This window comes from Tenrec ecaudatus, chromosome 2 (assembly GCF_050624435.1).
Source record: "Tenrec ecaudatus isolate mTenEca1 chromosome 2, mTenEca1.hap1, whole genome shotgun sequence".
In the NCBI taxonomy this organism is placed as follows: Eukaryota; Metazoa; Chordata; class Mammalia; order Afrosoricida; family Tenrecidae; genus Tenrec; species Tenrec ecaudatus.
The window spans coordinates 154,133,500-154,154,831 of record NC_134531.1 but is presented as its reverse complement, the minus strand read 5'-3'; the positions used below and the strand labels follow the sequence as shown (position 1 = coordinate 154,154,831).

Below are 21,332 nucleotides of genomic sequence, written 5' to 3'. Positions count from 1 at the left end.
CAGAAATTTCTTCTATAGTTTTTAAAATATTGTTGGTTTTCTTTTGTTTCTTACTCTATTTCTATTTTTATTATTGTTATTTTCTGCTTTAAGTTTAGGTTTTTATCTCTTTACTTTTTCAAAACCATTTTATTGGGAGTTAATACAGAGATCATATCATTCCATATTTCAATCACATCAAGCAGTATTGTACAATTGCTATCACAACTTGTTTCAAAACATCCTTTTCCTTCCTAAACTCCTTGACATCATCTCCCTTTTATCCACCTTTTGTGTTTTGATTTTTTATTGTTACTCTTAGATCTCCCAGGTTAAGAAGCATAGAAAGAACGGGAGCATAGAGACGATAACTGATGCAATGGTTTATAGGGAAGGGGGTGGCGGGAGGGAGGGAACGGGCATTAGAGAGCATTCAGTGAATGAGAGAGGGGGGAGAAAGCGTTAGAACTGAGTGTGATGATGTAGATACAACTCTGTTTAAATGCAACTTAACTACGGAAGTATATAATATATGAATACTACATCAAGAACACTACTATAAAAGAAAAAGAAATCAAACTTGACCTATGGTTATCATGGGTGAAGGAGGAAGAGTTTTGAATTTGCTTAGTGATCATTGAGTTCATTTGAATGATGAAGAACAATTTGAAGAGGAGTATCAAGAATGGTTGTACAACACAGAGTGCAATCAATGGCACTGATCTAGCAGGGAGCAACAAAGCCCACCTGGAAGAAGCACACCAGCCTGTGTGATCATGGGGTGTCGAAGAACAAAAATCCTATCATTGTGAATGAGGGGGAGTGCAGAGTGGTGAGCCAAAGCCCATGTGTAGGCAACTGGACATCCCTTTATGGAAGGGTCGCCGGGAGGAGACGAGCCAGTCAGGGTGCCGTGTAGCAACCATGAAACATACAACTTTCCTCTAATTCCTTTTTTTTTCTCTTGAAAAATATTTATTACGTATAAATAAATGTCCTATACACATTAAATATTGAGAAATACTCATTATTGATTACAAGTCAGGCTGTAATACTGAAGGAACCATAGAATCAAAGTACCCACTCATGAAACAGCGGTAAGAATTCCATTCCAACACCGGACACAGTAATGACACAAGACACAACAATACTCATCAAAAAAGGCTACCCTGCTCACCCACCTCCAAGGCTAAGAGAGAAAATGGTTTTGAATGCCGACATGCACAGCTCTGACGCTCGTCACTTGTCTCAGCAACATTCTGAGGCTGTGCAGTTAACATGCTCAGAAAATGTAGATTCCCATTTCCTTCATTTTATTTCAAATTATTAACGAGTGAAAACAAGTCTTGACACAGACACTGATTTTTTTAAAGTTAATCTTTCATAAGAGAAAAGGAATACAAATTTAGTACAAAGAAAGTACCCCCCGCAAGGCGTGTCTTACAGGGAAAAAGCAATGTAATGAACTTTCCCTCAAAGAAAGAAACTGAAATCTGTTATGGTAAATTTGGAAAGCTATTTCGCAGTCCCCAGAAAACATGCTTATTTTACATGATGTATTTGAATGGTGGATGTCTATGAAGCAGGGATCTGTGGCAATCCAAATTCATCCACCAACACTCCATCCTTATTCTTTGTGTCAGTGGGCACGCCTTCAAGGAATGGCAGGTGCAGAGGCTGCTTCGTCCAAGTATGAGCTGTCTTCATCAGCCAGAAGCTCATCACCCAGTGCGTCCAATTCTGCTTCCAGGTCATCTTCATCTAACTCTGGGGTGCCATAACTACGACTCAGTGCTTCTTGGATTTCATTTGCATCTTCCATCATATCCTCTAGCTGGTTTTGCAGCTCCTCAATCTGATCGATTTTTACTTGCTTGTATGCTTTCTTCATTTCTTTTACTCCTAGTTTCATAGCATCAACCATGGTCATGCTGTCCTTCAGTGACTGGATGGTGTAATTGGCTTGCTCCATGTTAAACGACTGTTGGGCAAGGTTGTCCCGCTGCTGCTCATACATTCGCTTTTGCTTTAAGACCCACAAGGCTTTCTACTTGACCATATTCTTTGCAGGACCCTCCCGCATCTTCCTGATCTGATCCTTGTATTTCACTAGTTCAGCATCCAGTCGAGAAATCTTTTTGTCAATAGATTCTGCGTGGCTATCCACCGTGCCAATGCAGTCGGTCAGGCTGAGAGGAGGAGCCTTCAGATTGGTTTTTCCGAAGAATCGGTTCCTCTTGAGCGACCGCAACGAATCCCAAATTCTACCTTACAAATCTGGCTGGACCAGAGGATGTACACTGGTACAGATAGGAACGGGAAACACAGGGAGTCCAGGGCAGATGATCCCTTCAGGACCAGTGCTGAGAGTGGCGATACCATAGCTGGAGAGTGGGGTTGAAAGGGGGAACTGATTACAGGGATCTACATATAACCTCCTCCCTGAGGGATGGACAACAGAGAAGTGTGTGAAGAGAGATATTGGACAACAAAATAATAATTTATAAATTATCAAAGGTTCATGAGGGAGGGGAAGTGGGGAAGGAATGGGAAAAATGAGGAGCTAATGCCAGGGGCTTAAGTGGAGAGCAAATGTTTTGAGAATGATGAGGGCAATGAGTGTACAAATGTGCTTTACACAACTGATGCATGTATGGATTGTGATAAGAGTTGTATGAGTCCCACGGAAGGACATTGGGCCTCCACTCAAGTACTCCCTCAATGCAAGAATACTTTGTTCTATTAAATTGGCATTCTATGATGCTCACCCTCTCGACACAACCGCTGAAGACAAAGCGGGTGAATAAGCAAAAGTGGTGAAGAAAGCTGATGGTTCCCGGCTATCAAAAGACATAGCATCTGGGGTCTTAAAGGCTTGAAGGTAAACAAGCGGCCATCTAGCTCAAAAGCAACAAAGCCCACATGGAAGAAGCACACCAGCGTGTGCAATCACGAGGTGTCGAAGGGATCAGGTATAAGGCATCATCAGAGCAACAACAAAAAAATCTTACCAGAGTGAATGAAGGGGGAAGTGCAGAGTGGAGACCCAAAGCCCATTTGTCGGCCACTGGAGATCCCCTTGCAGAGGGGGCTAGGGGAGGAGATGAGTCAGTTATGGTGCGATGTAGCACCGATGAAGAATACAGCTTTCCTCCAGTACCTAAATGCTTCCTCCCCCCAACTATCATGATCCAAATTCTACCTTGCAAGTCTGGATAGAGCAGAGGATGTACACTGGTGCAGATAGGAGCTGGAGGCACAGGGAATCCAGGGCGGATGATACCTTCAGGACCAGGGGTGTGAAGGGCGATACTGGGAGGGTGGAGGGAGAGGGAGTTGGAAGGAGGGAACCGATTACAAGGATCTACCTGCGACCTCCTCCCTGGGGGACGGACAACAGAAAAGGCAGTGAAGGGAGACATCGGACAGGGCAAGATATGACAAAATAATAATTTATAAATTATCAAGGGCTCGTGAGGGAGGGGGGAGCGAGGAGGGAGGGGAAAAAATAAGAGGACCTGATGCAAAGGGCTTAAGTGGAGAGCAAATGCTTTGAAAATGATTAGGGCAAAGAATGTACAGATGTGCTTTATACAATTGATGTATGTATGGATTGTGATAAGAGCTGTATGAGCCCCTAATAAAATGTTTTTTTAAAAGAGTTGCATGAGCCCCAATAAAATGCTTAAAAAAAAGAAAGAAAGAAAACCAAAAGGGGAGAGCACATTCAGCACATCTGAAACTGAAAGAAATCAAGGAAAAACTAAGCCTTGAATTACATTCTTGAAAAATTCTATGAGCAAATATTGACTGATGCAAAGAGCATCAAGGGAAGATGGAAAGGATGCACAGTCACCGTAACAAAAAGAACCGGCCAACATCCCACCATCTCAAGAGGTAGCATATGAACAAGAGCCAATGGTGCTGAAGGAAAAATTTCAAACTGCAGTAAATGCATTAGGCAAAAACAAGGCTCCAGGAACTGCTGGTATACACATTGAAATATATCAGCAAGCTGAAGAAGCACTAGAAGCACTCACCATTCTATGCCAGGAAATTTGGAAGACGTCTATTTGGTCAACTGACTGGAAGAGATCCTTATTTGTGCCCATTCCAATGAAAAATGAACCAACAGAATGCTCAAGCTATCAAATAATAGCATTGATAGCACATGCAAGGGAATGTTGATGAAGCTCATGCAACAACAGTTGCAGCAGGACATTGACAGGGAGCTGCCAGAAGTTCAGGCCAGATTCAGAACGGGATGTGGAACAAGGAAGAAAATGGCTGATGTCAGATGGATCTTAGCTCAAAGCAGAGAACACCATAAAGATGTTTACTTGTGTTTCGTTCACTACACAGAGCGATTCCACTATGCAGACCCTGATAAACTGTGGATGACCTTGAGAACAAGGGCAACTCCAGAACATTTCATTGTGCTCATGCTGAACTTGCACATGGACCAAGAAACCGTTGTGGGAGCAGAACAAGGGCATAGCACATGGTTTAAAATGAGGCAAGATGTGCATCTGGTTGTATACTTTTACCATACAATCTGTCTGCTGAGCAAATCATCAGAGAAGCTGGCTTACAGGAAGAAGAATGTGGCATCAGGATTGGAGCGAGGCGTATTAACAAACTGTGGCATGCAGATGACACGCCCTTGCTTGCTGCAAGTGAGGAGGCCGTGGAGCAATTGCCTCAGCGTGGATTACAACTCAATATAAAGAAGACCAAAATCCTCACAACTGGACCAATAGGTAACATCATGATAAACGGAGAAAAGGCTGAAGTTGTCACGGATTTTATCTTGCTTGGATCCACAATCAGTGCTCATGGAAGCAGCAGTCGAGAGAACAAACAACGCATTGCTTTGGGTAAATCTGTAGCACAAAATCTCTTTAGAGCATTGAAAGCAGGGATGCTACTTGGAGGAGCAAGGTGCGCCCAACTCAAGCCATGGTGTTTCCACTGGCCTCCCATGCATGTGCACGTTGGACATGGCATAGGAAGGCTGAAGAAGAATCCGTGCATTTGAATTGTGTGCTGGGGAAGAACACTGAACAGCCCCGTCCACATCAGAAGTAAGACCACAGTGCTCCTCGAGGCAAGGTTGGCAAGGCTTCATGTTACAGACTTTGGACATGTTGTCAGGAGAGACCAGTCCCTGGAGAAGGACATCATGTTTGGTAAAGTGGAGGGGTGGTGAAAAGAGGAAGGCCCCCGATGAAAGAAACGCACTGGACTCAGGCATAGGAACAATGGTGAGGAGGGCACGGGACTGTGCAGGGTTTCCTTCTGTTGTTCACGGGAGCACTGGGAGTAGGAGCTGACTCAGTGGTACCTATCAACAGCCACACAGAAGCTCCAGAGTCTTTGTGGAAGACTATCTTAAAGCGTGTTATTCACCGCGACAACAGTAAAGGACTTAGGTGGAGGTCCCGCTCCCCACACTTTCATCCTTTCATTTGAGTGGAGGAGAGTGGAACCCTGGGGAGAAAACAGACCAGCTGTGTCAGGGCCAGACTGAAGACCATGGTGTGAATGCCAATGCTGGCGTCAGACAATTCTGCCTGCAAAGCTGGGTTTGTCTCCTCTTGGCCGTGGGACCTTGGTCTTGCTACCAAATTTCTGTGCCTTGGTTATGTTGTCTGCAAACTCCGGCTAATGATGACATCCCCACACATCCTATAACTGAGAGGGTGACATGAAATCATCCTCTCAAAGGCCTAGGCACTGCCTGACTTAACCTACACGCTCAACAAAGACAACGAAGTGAGCTCACGTCTGCAGAGCCAAGGGCACGCGCCTGTGGGGAGGGCACTTGGTCGCATACCAGAAGAGCCAAATGCTTTAGCCAAGCAAGTCCTCCTCCTCCGCCGGTCCTTCGAATGTGAACATCATTAGCGTTTTTAAGGTAATCATTTAAAATACTGTCATACTCCCATCTTGCTATTTCTTTAATACATCAGAAAACTTTAAAACATGAAACATTCCTATGTGTATTTATTGAGTATATACAAACAATAGATTCCTGCAACAACAGAAAAGTGGGTGAAGGGAGACATCGGACAGGGTAAGACATGACAAAATAATAATTTATAAATTATCAAGGGTTTGTGGGGGAGGGTGAGTGGGGGAGGTAGGGGGAAAATTAGGGGCTGATACCAAGGGCTCAAGTAGAAAGCAAATGTCTTGAGAATGATGATGGCAACAAATGTACAAATGTGCTTGACACAGTGGATGGATGTATGGATTGTGATGAGTTGTACAAGCCCCCGATAAAACTATTAAAAATAATAGATTCCTTCAGTGTCTATCCTTTCCTGCTTTCCACCCACTCCCATACACTGACTCCTTTAGCATCAATGATTCCTGGGCTAGTGGCAAATGTGGCACACAAAAAAAGCTGATGGTGCCCGGCTATCAAAAGATAAAATGTCTGGGGTCTTAAAGACTTGAAGGCAAACAAAGCCCACATGGAAGAAGCACACCAGCCTGTGTGATCACAAGGTGTCAACAGGATCAGGTATCAGGCATCATCAGAACAAAAAAAAATCATGTCAATGTGAATGAGAGGGGAGTGTGGAGTGGAGACACAAAGCCCATTTGTAGGCCACTGGACATCCCCTTATAGAAGGGTCTCAGGGAGGAGACAAGCCAGTCAGGGTGTGATGTAGCAACGATGAAGCATACAACTTACTTCTAGTTCCTAAATGCTTCCTCCTCCCCACTATTACGATCCCAATTCTACCTTACAAATATGACTAGACCAGAGCATGTACACTGGTACAGATAGGAAGTGGAAATACAGGGAATCCAGGGCGGATGATCCCTTCAGGACCAGTGGTGTGAGTGGCCATACTAGGGGGATGGAGGGAGGGTGGGTTGGAAAGGGGCAATCGATACAAGGATCTACATATAACCTCCTCTCTGGCGGGTGGACAACAGAAAAGTGGGTGAAGGGAGACATCAGACAGGGCAAGATATGCAAAATAATAATTGATAAATTATCAAGGGTTCATGAGGGAGGGGGGAGCGGGGAGGGAGGGGAAAAACTGAGGAGCTGATGTCAGTGGCTTAGGTAGAGAGCAAATGTTTTGTGAATGATGAGGGCAATGAATGTACAAATGTGCTTTACACATGGATTGTGATAAGAGTTGTATGAGCCCCTAATAAAACAACATAAAAAAGAAATTAAAATAAAAATATCACCAAGAGGGAACCATCTACAACCTGAAACTAAACTTTCTGGAAGCAGTGCATTAGCTCTTTTGTCCACGTGTGGAGAGCACACAGCTGCTAGGTCACAGACATGGGTCGCTCATTGCACCGACTAAACCAAGCCCAACTGAGGACACTGCTTTCTGTGCACGTCCATATTTTATTAAACCACATGCCGTCGGCCAGGTATCTGGCATAGTTTCATGTAGACACACCAGCCAAATTCAAAGAGCCAGTCCTCGCGACGGCAGCCTTAAACTTAGAAGGTGTTTCTATCTATATATGTGAGACAGACAGACAGACAAGGCTGTCTGTTCTTAAAAAGATTTACAGTCTGGCAAACTCGATGGAGCAATACACTCTGCCCTATGGTGTCACTGAAAGTCAGAAATGACTCAGTGGCAGCCAGTGTGTGTTTCCTCTCCACGCATGTTTAACCTTCAGTACAGGCTTACTTCTTATGTGATATATACAGAGCAGGCGGCATTGAATCTCAAGTAGACTCACATGTCCAAAGTATGTACCATGAAGGCTTGTCAACCTCACAGACACTTTATAAACCATAAAAATAAAAAAGAAATGGATGTGAAGGAAAAAGTTATTTTCCTTATTACCAAAACTTATTATACTTGTGTGTTTTGTGCCAAAAATGCAGAAAAAAGTCCCTAATTCACCTGTGAATATATTAAAAATTACTATATCCAGATCTCTTTCTTACTCAACTGATCTGCCCAAACTTCTTTTTTTTAAATTTTAACAATTTATTAGGGGCTCATACAATTCTTATCACAGTTCATACATATACATACATCAATTGTATAAAGCACAACTGTACAGTCTTTGCCTTAATCATTTTTTTCTCCTCTTTTTTTTTTTTACATTTTATTAGGGACTCATACAACTCTTATCACCATCCATACATATACATACATCAATTGTATAAAGCATATCCATACATTCCCTGCCCCAATCATTCTCAAGGCATTTGCTCTCCACTTAAGCCCCTTGCATCAGGTCCTTTTTTTTTTCCCCTCCCTCCCCTTTCCCCCCTCCCTCATGTGCCCTTGGTCATTTATACCTCGTTATTTTGTCATATCTTGCCCTATCCGGAGTCTCCCTTCCCCCCTTCTCTGCTGTCCCTCTCCCAGGGAAGAGGTCACATGTGGATCCTTGTACTCAGTTCCCCCTTTCCAACCCACTCACCCTCCACTCTCCCAGCATCGTCCCTCACACCCTTGGTCCTGAAGGTATCATCCACCCTGGATTCCCTGTACCTCCAGCCCTCATATGTACCAGTGTACAGCCTCTGTCCTATCCAGGCCTGCAAGGTAGAATTCGGATCATGGTAGTTGGGGGGAGGAAGCATCCAGGATCTGGGGGAAAGCTGTGTTCTTCATCGGTACTACCTCGCACCCTAATTAACCCATCTCCTCTCCTAAACCCCTCTATGAGGGGATCTCCATTGGCCGACACTTGGGCCTTGGGTCTCCACTCTGCACTTCCCCCTTCATTTAATATGGTATATATATACATATACATATACATATACACATATATACACACATATCGTTGTTGTTTTTTTTTTGCATGATGCCTTATACCTGGTCCCTTGGCACCTCGTGATCGCACTGGCCGGTGTGCTTCTTCCATGTGGGCTTTCTTGCTTCTGAGCTTGATGGCCGCCAAACTTCTTTTTTTTTAATTAGCAATTTATTTCTTTTACAAACTTCTCATCAGGTATTTTATCCCAACACTGCTGTTGTCAGATGCCTCAGCAGCCCTGTGCACAACAGAAGGACCCCTGCACAGCCCTGTGCCCTCCTCACAATTGCTCTGAAGCCGGAGTCCATTCACTCCCTCTCATCCAGGGCCTTCCTCTTGTTCACCTCCCCTCCACGTTCCCAAACACGGTGCTCTTCTCCAGGGGCTGGTCTCTCCTGATGACACGTCCAAATGAAGGCTTGCCAACCTGGCCTCTAAGGAGCACTCTGGCCTTCCTTCTTCCAAGACAGACCTGTCTGTGCTCCCAGCGGTCCATCCATGGAGCTTCCCATTGTCCTCTCCTGCACCACCACTCAAATGCAAACACAGACATCCCGAACGTTACCTTTCCCTGAAATATCTGCATTGTGTGTTGATAATTAAACTAGTTAGTAGAAGAAAAGAAGAAAATCACAATGGCTAATGTGGAAGAGCTCTTGTTCTCGAATATTGCCAGCCTATATTGCTTGGAAAGAGACAGAGACAGTCCCTGACCCATGATGGAGTTTTGTCCCCGTGATTCTACTGTGACTCTGTTCTGGCTTTAGTGGAATTATTCTTTTATTTTACATGCATGATAATTATTAGAGAACCCTGGCAGCATCGTGGGTATGTGTTGGGCTGCTAACATCAAGGTCAGCAGTTCAAAACAACCGGCTACTCTGTGAGAGAAAGAGTAGGCTTTCTCCTCCCTTAAACAATTACAGTGTCACAAAGTCCCAGGGGGCAGTTCTACTCTCTCTCCTGTAGTGTCGCCATCAGTCAGAATGGACTCGAGGGCAGTGAAAAGGGATGATTATTGCCTTGTGGGACCCGTGATCGTGGAGTGATGGCTCATCAAGCTGGTTTCTACTCTGCGAACAGTCACGGTCCCGGAAAACCCACGGGGCAGTTCTGCCCTGTCCTAGAGGGTCTCCACGAGTCAGCATGGACTTGCCGTCAACGAGTCATTTCTTTGTTTTACTAGAGGTATCTTTACAAATGAAATCTTTATTTGTATTTAGAGATTGAAAAGATTGCATTTAAACACCTGCAAGTAAACGTCTAAGGATGATAACATCAGCAAATCATGCACTGACTCATGGTACGTTTGAGCAACAAATGTTATGCAAAACTAACATGCATGGTGGGAAATGGCAAAGATGTTTCCTAAATGCTTATCATGTACTTTATTATACTCCTGAAACAAATGAGCAGAGACGCGTATTTGTCCCTGACACAATGTTTTAGTTTATAATTTCTTCATTAAGCCTGCAAGATGCTCTTCGCCATAACTACCAATGCACAGAGCACAATAGAACATTACCTTTACCTCACAGCAACTTCGAGCTCCTGAGCAATTTCTGATCTCGGGATGGAAATTCCTGTTACAGTACAAAGGCTTGAATGAGCACACAACACTTAGGTCTAGCATCTGAAAAAGTCCTGCAGTAGCTGGAAGGTGGTTGTCATTGTGTTGATGAGGACAGAGGGGAGATGCCCCGCAGGGTCCCCAGGGGGTACAGCACCCAACGAGGAGCCCTGTGGTAGCGTGTTTACTGGTTGGGCGGTGATCCACGTGGTGGGAAATTCCAAACCAGGACAAGCTCTTCAGGAAAAAAACCCACTGGGCTTCCTATTCCCATAAGCAGTTATAGCCCCAGAAACCCGCAGGTGTCACTATGAGTCGGCACTGATTGGATGGCAGTGCCATGGAAGGGCTTCGCCTCCCAAGGAGTGCCTGGGAGAGTCAAGCTCGACTCGCAGCCATTGCAGCACCCGGGCTCCTGGGCTGCAAAACCCAAACAAACCAGCGCACTGCCTTCAAGTGGACTCAGGAGTCAAACTGCTCCTATGCGCTTCCAAGGCTGCCACTCTCTACACTGGTACAAAGCCCCATCTTCCTCCCTTGGAGTATGTGGGTGGTTTTGAACTGCTGACCCCAGCAGTCATCAGCCCAATGCATAACCACTACACTTCCTAAGCACAAGGTGAGCAGTTTGAAATCACCAGCTCGTAGGTTCACTGTGAGTCGTCATCAACTCAATGGCAGCGAGTGTGGTCAAATGTTTCATAGGAAAAAATCATTATTCTTTTAATTCCATTTTCCATGAACATTTTGAAAACCCTTTGTATAAGATATGCTCTTTTTTCCTCCTCAGGTTATATTTTGGGATTACAATGTAATGTTAGGTAGGGATCCACAAGTAATATTCATTACCAGTGGGAAAAGTCCTTTCACCAAATGTTCCAGATCTTATCTAGATAAAGCAATTCTCGTTTTTTTTTTTTTGCACCTGCTATCCTCTGTTTTGATTTTAAAATTAAAGTGCAAATTAGCCCCTGGCTTGTGGGTAGTCACATTCAGTTTAGCATTTAACAACAACAAAGAAGACTAAGACAGAACACAGTGGAAGAGACTCCCTGTGGATTAAGCAGTGCCTCTAGCTATTATTGAGGGAATCATGTTGTCCTAACTTCCTTCTTTGCTGTAGAAGGCTTTGGTCTGAGGAATGATTTTATAGAGGAAAAGGGGGGGCAAAATATAAGAACAATAGGTAAATTTACTTTTACCAGTCTAATTTCTATGTTGACATTATTATAGACTGATGATATTTCAAAATTTAATTGCATTGAGTTGAATCATTCTATCCCATCTCTTAAAGAAATTGTCACATAACTAGAATACAATCAAGTTTATTTAGGATAATGTCCAACAAAAGGGAATTTACCCAATACAATCATTGTTTCTATAGTTTCTTTTGGCATTCATTTACTTAGCTTCACTGCAAATAGGATACTTTGGACTTCGGTTCAGTTGAAACATGAAACTAAAGGATAAACATTACATTTAAGTAGTTGCCACAAATTAACTCTTATAGCTCAATTTCAGTAAACACTAGAATAATTGGTGGTACTAGTAGATAATAATTCCATACTATCGCATAGGGAAAGAAAAAGCAAAACCAGTATTCAGTTAGGTTACTAGCACGTGACATAGATTGAGCCAATTTAACAAAGCATTCCCCTCCCTTCCAAAGCAAAAGAAAAATGAAACAATACTAAGGATATGATTAAAACACAATGAGAAGAAAAATAATACCATAAACATCCATCAATAATAAGTAAATCTAGAATTATTAGACTAAATTCAAATATTACTATGGTTGCACATATGTCTATATATTTTTTAAAAAACACATCCAGAAAAATTGAGATCTACATTGTAAACACAAGAAAATTGTTAAAGATAAAAGTAGAGTGAGCATACAGGAAGACTGATGTCGAGGAGTCCATGTAGAAAAATAATGGTTGGAAACTGTGGTAGCAAGTTACAATTCAACTTGACGTGATTCAAATATGGAATGATATGTTATAGGTATTAAATCCCCCAAAATAAAAAAAGAACAAAATGCTGGGGAGGGTGTGACGAGAATGGGATTCTTACACACGGCTGGTGGGTTTGTAAATATATACAACCATTGTGAAAAGCAGCACAGCACTACCAAAACACCTGGGAATAAAAGTACCATACAACCCAGTCGTACTTGTGCTGGCCACTTAACCCCCCCCCCCAAAATAAGAGACAGAACACAAACAGATATATGCTCTTCCATGTTTACTGCAGCACAGTTCACAACAGCAAGAAGCAGGAAACAGCCCAAACGGCCATCAGAAGAATAAAGAAACTCTGTTACATACACCCAATGGACTACAATGCATCCCTAAAAACAGCCATGAAACACCTCATGACATGGATGGACCTGTAAATCATCATGCTGAGTGAAGTTCCTCGGTCACAAAAGGACAAATATTGTATGAGTCCACTACTGTCAGGGTAAACACCCAGAGGAAGACAGGCTTCTGCTTCAGGTCATATACCTTCTCATCTGGTCTCTTACGCAATGATGTAGAGAGTCATATTGTCACCTGCTTCATATTTACATTTAAAAACCACTTTGACGGATGAGACCACACCTCAGTTTGGATCAGTTTTTCAAGATGGGGAGAGAGGGAGAAGACAATTCAGTTGCCTGCCATACAACACTGTGCGAAGGTCACCCCAAATCAACAGATATTCCTACAAGAGTGATAAGCAAATCTTGGTGGAAATTCAAGCCAAAATACAGAGAGGGCAGCACGTATGTCTCAGAGAAGTCAATTATGAATGGAGGGTGAGAATCATAGTGGGATAGGAGGAAGGTGAAAGGAAACAGAGGAAAGAAATATGAGGCAAATGCTATTTATAGAGGTATAGTTATAGGCATGTAAACATGTAAATATATTAACTTGTAATTAAAGGGATAGAGGTCAATGTACATATATTTATATAAGTATTAAGATAGCAGATGGACTTTGGGCCTCTACTCAAGGCCTCCCTTAACACAAGAATATTCCGTTAACCTGATAACCTGGCACTCTTTGATGCTCACCTTCCCTATACAATCTCTGAAGACAAGGTGCGTGCACAAGCAAGTGTGATGAAGAGAGTGGATGATGCCCAGCTATCACAAGATATAGTGTCTGCTGGGGTCTTAAAGGCTTGAAGCCAAACAAGGAGCCATCTAGCAGGGAAGCAAGTAAGCCCACATGATGACACCAGCCTGTGTGATCATGAGGTATTGATCAGATCAGGCAACAGGTATCAAAAGATCTGAAACTATATCGATGCAAAATAAAGGGGTTGGAGTGGACACCCAAGGCCCACCTGTAGATAAATGGATATCCCCCAGCAGAAGTGGTATAAGGGATGATTCAACCCAGGTGTAGTACAGCACCAACAAATCATACAGCAGTCCTCTAGCTCCCGAATACTTCCTGCCACCAACCACCATGACTCAGTTGTAACTTACAAATCTGGCGAGACCGGGAGAACACACATTGGTCCAGATAAGAGCTCTAGACACAGGGAATTCAGGACAGATAAACCCCTCAGGAATAGTAATGGGAGAACTGTTATCATGAAGGTGGGGGGTGGTCAGGGAGCGGGGAAGGGTGAGAAAAGGGAAACCATCACAAGATTGGATAAATAGTCCCCTCACCCCTAGAAGGGGACAAATAATGGAAACACGGGTGAAGGGAGACAAAATACAGTATAAGATATGAAAAAAACAATAACAATATATAATTGATCAAGGATGCAAGAGATTCGGAGGGTGGGGGAGGGGTGGAAAGCTTATATCAAGGGCTAAAGCAGAAAATGTCTTGGAAATGATGAGGGCAACATATGTACAAATATGCTTGATACAATTGATGTATGGAATGATATAAGAACTGTAAGAGCCCATAATAGACATGGGAGAGGGGGAGGTGGAGGAGAGGAAGTGGGTGTGACCAAATCCAGGGACAAGGGAACAAGTTACCTAAAATCGATGGTGAGGAGGGCATAGGATGCCGGGTAGGGCTTGATCAAGGGTAATGTAACCTAAAGGAATTACTGAAGCCCAAACAAAGGTGGAATATGATAGTGGGACAAGAAGAAAGTAAAAGGAAATAGAGGAAAGAACTAGGAGGCAAATGGGTATTTATAGAGGTCTAAATACAGGCATGTACATATGTAAATATATTCATATATAACAAAGGGAAATAGAGCTATGTACATATATTTATATGGTAAGGATTAAAGTAGCAGACAGACATTGGGCCTCTACTCAAGTACTCTCTCAATGCAAGAACACATTATTCTAATAACCTGCTATTCCGTGATACTCACCTTCCTGACATGGTTGTTGAAGACAAAATGGATGCAATAAGCAAATGTGGTGAAGAAAGCGGAAGGTGTCCGCTATCAAAAGATATAGCATCTGGGGTCCTAAAGGCTTGAAGATAAACAAGCAGCCATCTAGCTCAGAAGCAACGAAGCCCACATGGAAGAAGCACACCAGCCTGTGTGATCATGAGATGTGGATGAGATCAGGTATCAGGCATCTAAGACCCAGAATAAAACCATACCCAAGGTGAATGGGGCTGGGGAGGGGGGCAGAAGGGCATGGTGTGGAGACCCAATGCCCATCTGTAGACAATTGGACATCCCCCCACTGAGGGGTCATAGGAAAGAGATGAGCCAGTCCGGGTGCAGTATAGTACCGATGAAACACACAACTTTCCTCTAGCTCTTTGGTGCTTCCTTCCCCGCACTATCATGACCTGAATCTACCTTCCAAATGGGATTAGACCAGAGCATGCACACTGCTACAGAAAAGAGTCTGAAACACAGGGAATCGAGGATAGATAAACCCCTCAGGGTCAACAAGAAGAGTAGAGATACCAGGAGGATTAGAGTAGGATGGGGGAAAAAGGGGAAATCGATCACAAGGATCAGGTTAGAAGCCCCTCCCAGGGGGACGAATAACAGAAAAGTGGGTGAGGGGTGACAGAGGATGATGTAAGATATGGAAAAAATAATCTATAACTTATCAAGGGTTCAGGAGGGAGGGCAGGCAGGGGAGGGAGAGGGAAGAAATGAGGAGCTGATATCAGGGGCTCAAGTGGGAAGAGAATGCTTTGAAAATGATGGTGGCGGCATATGTGCAAATGTGCATGACACATTGGAGGAATGTATGGATTGTGATGAGATGTAAGAGCCCCCAGTAAAAGTATTTCTTAAAAAATAATAAAAAGTAAAAATAAATAAAAATTAAAAATAAAGTCCTTTCCTTTGTATATGACTCTCCCTGGGCTTGTTTCATTAGTCTACCCGGCCTAACACAGTATCTGACAATGTTTTGAAGCTATGCATAAAATTTTTAGTGGCTCCTCCCTCTATTTGTCTGCTCTTAGTCTGGAAACTCCAGTTGTCTCTCACTTTGTCATAGTGCAGTGGCTTGTGTGTTGCTGTGATACTGGAAGCAAAGTCACTGATATTTCACATGCCAGTAGGGTCACCCCAAACGAACAGGTTTGGAGCTTGGAGACTGGCAGATGGAGTTAGGTTACAATGTAATCCTTTGTTATATGATCTGCCTTTCAGCCATTCTAAAGTTGCTTCAGATTTTAGTATTTTCTGCTTTTTAAAAATTTGTTGTCTTGTCATTATTGTTTGTTTCCTGTTTGTGTTTTGTATTGTTTTCTGTATTAAAATCCAGGGTAGGTAGATCTATAGAGATGGTAACTGGGTTGATAAGTGTCTAGAGGCATGGAAGAGGTTGGGGCAATGTAGACATCCAGTGTAAAAAAATTGGTTGTGGTGATGATTGAACAAATCTTAATAGGATTGAATGATTAAATTGTATGATATGTGAAGTATATGTCAATAAAACTATTAAAATAATTAATAAATCTATGCATACACACATATATAAATTTCACTGGTCACACATATATAAATTTCAGATTTTGCTTCTCTAGATAATCCAGCCTAAGACAGTGGGCAATAGGTTTGCCTGGGCTGAATTGAGAACAAGTAGAGGATTGTCTATTTAGTCTCCCCTTAAAAATGTCTCCAGTGATAATTGTTTGTAAATTCCATTATTTCATCTCTGCCTAGATGGTTGTATTTTTGAAGCTATTTAATCAATGAACGGAGTATTTAGACATCGCTGACTTGTGAATAGGAGGTGGCCTCTCCCAATAACTCAATCCTAATATGGTCCACAGTGCTCTGTCACATACATTTTTAAAAATCTTTTGGAGCCATAATCTGATGACTTCTGAGGCAATTCCAGATAGTTCCTCTAGGAGTAGTTCCTTAACACAACCTCAGGAATTACTGATTCATGTGAAAACAGGTCTTCCAGGGATCACAGGTGCTTGGGAAGGTGGGTAGTCTATGGACCTCACATAATTTCACTATAAGTCAGAATTAACTTAATGGCAGTGGTTTTCCATAGCGAAGAATTTAAACAACTGGCGATCAAATTGCCCACAAATATTGATTCAAACTATGTATCACAGGTCATTAGCGTCCATAGGCTTATAAATGGTTGAAGTTGTGTGTCAACTTGGCTAAGCCATGATTCTCCATTGTTTGGCTTTATCATCTGTTAGGTTTAACCCCAAGTTCTCCAGTAAAGTTTAAATAGCCTCTGTAATTATAAACATTTCTATCCTCTTTTTGCTTGCAACCCTAAACTTAAGCCCAACCAATTTTATGAGGGAAAACATTTGATTAAATGTATTAGTTCAGTTAGAATTACCCATTCTAGACTTGCGAGATGTGGTTGGCTACACGATGACTTCTTAGGTTCTTTCCATGTAGCTTCTTCTGTTCACTTTTGAGCATCTACAGGTTCTGCAACTTGTGGAACAAGTTAGATATAGCAGCTAGGCCAGCCTCATAAGTTTCTGCCCAATTTTGAAATTCTTGGCTCAGTTTCTGGGAATCTTCACATGGGTTGAGGAATTCTTTAGTAATGAGACAAAGTTCTGCTTCAGATTGGGGGCAAGGGTAACCTGACGCTCTCCTCCTGCAGTTTGGAGGCATTCCACTTTAAGGGCATCGCAACTCTAGTGCCAGATCAAAACAGAAGTGTGTCTTTTTCTTCCTCTTCCTCTTCCTCTGTAGAGTGATATAGAAGTTCTGATAAGGAATTAGCAGAGTGGGGAGGCAAAGGGGGATGTAAAGGAAAGGTCAGGTGAGACTAAGTCAGGAGTAGTAGCAGGAGTTTCAACTGCCAAGGAAACAGACACAAGACTTTTATTTTGCAATTTATTGATCAGTTTTGCTTGCCTTGATAGAACATCTTGTAGTGAAGCAATTTTATTATCTCAAATGTTGGAAGTTTCAAAAGATCCATTTACCCCCTTTCCTTCCCCTACCCACACACAGTAATTCCAGTTAATCTGGGATAATAAAATAATTTAGTTTATCTTTTTAATTTGCTGTGCAGAAAAGTTCATTTGGAGAGCTCAAACTGCTATGAGATAACCATTGATGAGTACGATTTTCCTTGGTAAGCGCACTCCACCTTTCCAGATACTTAACTGAATTAGCACCTTAATTCCTGACCATATATGAGGTAGGGGTTCCACAATAGAATCTGCTGTGGCTCCTAGAGGTGGTGTTTTTGTTTTGTTATGTTTTGAGCTTTTTGGGTTCTTCACAAAGATGACTGAAAAATCCTGCCAACTACACCAAATATTGTAGGACATTGAAACTATTATTCTATTGAAGTAAAATAATATATATAACAAAATTAACATTGTGTGGAGAGATTGGAATGCTCACACTTTCTGTTGGGATTATAGAATTGTACAACCACTATGGAAATCAGAATGGCACTTCCTTAAACTAATACAATTACCTCATGATCATGCAATCTATTTAGTATATATTCCAAAGAAATAAAGACCAAAACACAGACATATGCACGTATGTATTATTGCAACAAAAAAGATGGGGCAATCGAAAACTCCTACTATAGAGGAATGGATGAACTGTGGTATGGTCACACAGTGGAATATTAAGTACCTTTAAAAATAATGATACAGCATTAGGCCTCAACTGAAGTACCCCCTCAATGCAAGAACACTTTGTTCAATAATCTGGCATTCTGTGATGCTCACCTTCCCCATACAATTGCTGAAGACAAAATAGGTGCATAAGTAAATGTGGTGAAGAAAGCTGATGGTTCCTGACTGTCGAAAGATATAGCATCTGGTGTCTTAAAGGCTTGAAGTTAAACAAGCGGCCATCAAGCAGGGAAGTAACAAAGTCCACCCAGAACAAAAATTCATTATCAATGTGAATGGGGGTGGGTGGGCACAGAGTAGAGACCCAAAGTCCATTTGTAGGCAATTGGATATCCCCTTACAGAAGGTTTATAAGGAACAGACAAGTCAGTCAGGGTGCAGAATAGCACCAATGAAAACTACAACTTTCCTCTAGTTCTTTAATGCTTCCTCCCTTCACACCCCCACTATCATGACCTCAATTCTACCTTACAAATCCGACTAGACTAGAACATGAACACTGCTACAGGTAAGAGCTTCCAACACAGGGAATCCGGGACAGGTAAACCCCTTAGGGCCAATAAAGGAGAATAGAGATACCAGGAGAGTAAAGGGAAGGTGGGTGGAGAAAGGGGGAATCAATCACAATAATCTACATATAACCCCTTCCTAGGGGGACGGACAACTGAAAAGTGGGTAAAGGGAGACAGTGGTCAGTGTAAGACATGGAGGGGGGATTACAAATTTATAAATTATCAAGGGTTCATGAGGGAGGGAAAGTAGGGGAGGGGGAAAAGGAGCTGATATCAAGGGCTCAAGTAGAAAGAAAATGTTTTGAACATGATTATGGCAACCTATGTGCAAATGTGCTTGACACAATGGATGGATGGATGGATGGATGGATGGATTGTGCTAAGAGCTCTAAGAGTCCCAAATAAAATGATTAAAAAGCGCCCAAAACAATGACATGGCCGTCAAATACCGTAAGACATGGAAATAATTTTAAAAGGCATAATTAAAGAAAACTATGCTGAGCAAAATCAGTCTCTCAAAGATATTTTGACACCATTATTATCAAGGGGAAAACAGAAAAATGGTCTTCAGAGCAGAGGAAAAGACGTTAAACACTGCAATGAGACCAGGGCTGGGGGTGGTCTACAGGGAAGACAGAAAACTCTGGATGGAGGATAGGGAAAGAAGAAAAGAGAACAAAGACCTCCTTACGGGGGTTGGGGGTCAATGGGATATTTCATTGATTTGATCTGATGAGATGGGCTGTTCAACCGCATAGAATGCTTTTCTTCATAAGTACATTTCACAAACAAAAAGGAAAAGACACATAAACAACAAAAATTAACATTCTAGGAGGCTGGCCCCAGTACCAAATATTAAGTGGATGCCTGCTCCTCGCCCCAGAAGAATTTATTTTAAAGGACGACATTGAATTTGCAGCTCCAGGAGAGGGACATATCTGATCGGAGCACACAGGAGCAGATGAAGGGGGAGGAGGAAAGAGTGGAGCACATCCTGGCCCACCAGGCCTTGAGGATGATGACCCCAATTAGAGCAGTCAGTCCACAGAGAGGACCACATGGTCAGCTCCACTATTAGAGATGACGTCCCACACTGACCCATGGCCCTGCAGGGGACAGCACTGGAGACACAGTGTGGGAATTGCGCCCGACCTGATCCCACCACACCGAGGCAAAGCACCGGGGGAGTGCAGCGGAACAGCAAGGGAATGGAGTGGCAAAGTCCCCAAGGAATGCTGAAGGTGGACTTTGGGGCCAGGGAGTCGTGCCCCAACAGACTGGACTGGAAAACACTTCTAAAGGCCAACAAACGATCCTTGAACTAACTACAAAAAAAAAATTAATATTCAACGGGGCTTACACTCACAGATCTCAGTGGGGAGACTGCAATCATAGGTAGTTGTAATATTGAAGGAGAAATAAGAGTAAAATACTTTAAGTGATTTACAGTAATGAAAGTCAGTCAAAGGTGGAATAAAGAGAGAGATAGCTTTATATAGTATTGGTTACATTAATTCTAGATACACTGAAGAGTTAAAAGATATAATTACAAAATATGGGGTTATAAAGGGGTTTCATGCTGGTTACAATTAAGACAGACATTTTCAGAAATGGACTAAAATTTACCTTGTCTACAGTCAGTTCTCTTGAGGACATGGTTAACAGTTTCCATGAAGCATTCTTCAGCTGACCTCAAAAGGCTAATTTCCATTATGATAATAGAGTTGATTTTTAGGCAAGAGTTAAAATCTAGATAAAAGGTCATATTGAGTACCTAGGTAATAGTTAAAATCTAGGTGAAAGGTTACAATTGAGAGCTTCCAGTTAAATTGGTCATCTTACAAGTAGATCAGAAGCCTCTGTTTCCATTTTATTTCCCTTGTCATAGTTAACAACTAAAGCGAAATAGCTACAATTCATTTTTTCATGTAGTGTTTGTAGCATTCATACTATCAGAGTCTTCTTTTTGGAAACCAACTACATTATTTTAAGGCTGTGTGATGAGAATACACTCCCATAGTAGTAAATACCTACCATATTTTTAAGCCACTTTAAGAACACAATAAATCATTAAAATTATATTTTCAGACTATCTTCCACCTCACTCACATACCCTGTCCACAAAGGGTCAACTTTTCCAACATTTCCATAAAGAGATATATTCTCTAAGGAGATTTGTTTTTATCAATTTTTTTCTATTTATATTCACTTGGTTTGGCACTAAAGTATAATTAATTCACTGCATTTTTGTTCACCGATGTTGCTGTTTTACAGAATAGTAAGGGTGATTCTGAAGTACAGGGTTTTTTTTTAATGTCAAGGTAACTTCTGTTGTATAACATTGTACAGGCCTTTAAAAATGATCAAAAATAGTCTACTAATTCAGCAGTTGAAATCAATTAGCATTATAAAAATGAACCAGACCATACTTTTCATGTATAATTTTTTGCTTTTTCCTTTTTTCTT

The 21,332-nt window shown here is 42.1% G+C and overlaps 1 pseudogene; it reads right to left on the bottom strand.

Moving 5' to 3' along the window:
* Window positions 1–1,484: 1,484 nt before the first annotated feature.
* LOC142440150 (charged multivesicular body protein 5 pseudogene) lies at window positions 1,485–20,522 on the bottom strand (annotated as a pseudogene).
* Between the last annotated feature and the right edge of the window lie 810 nt (window positions 20,523–21,332).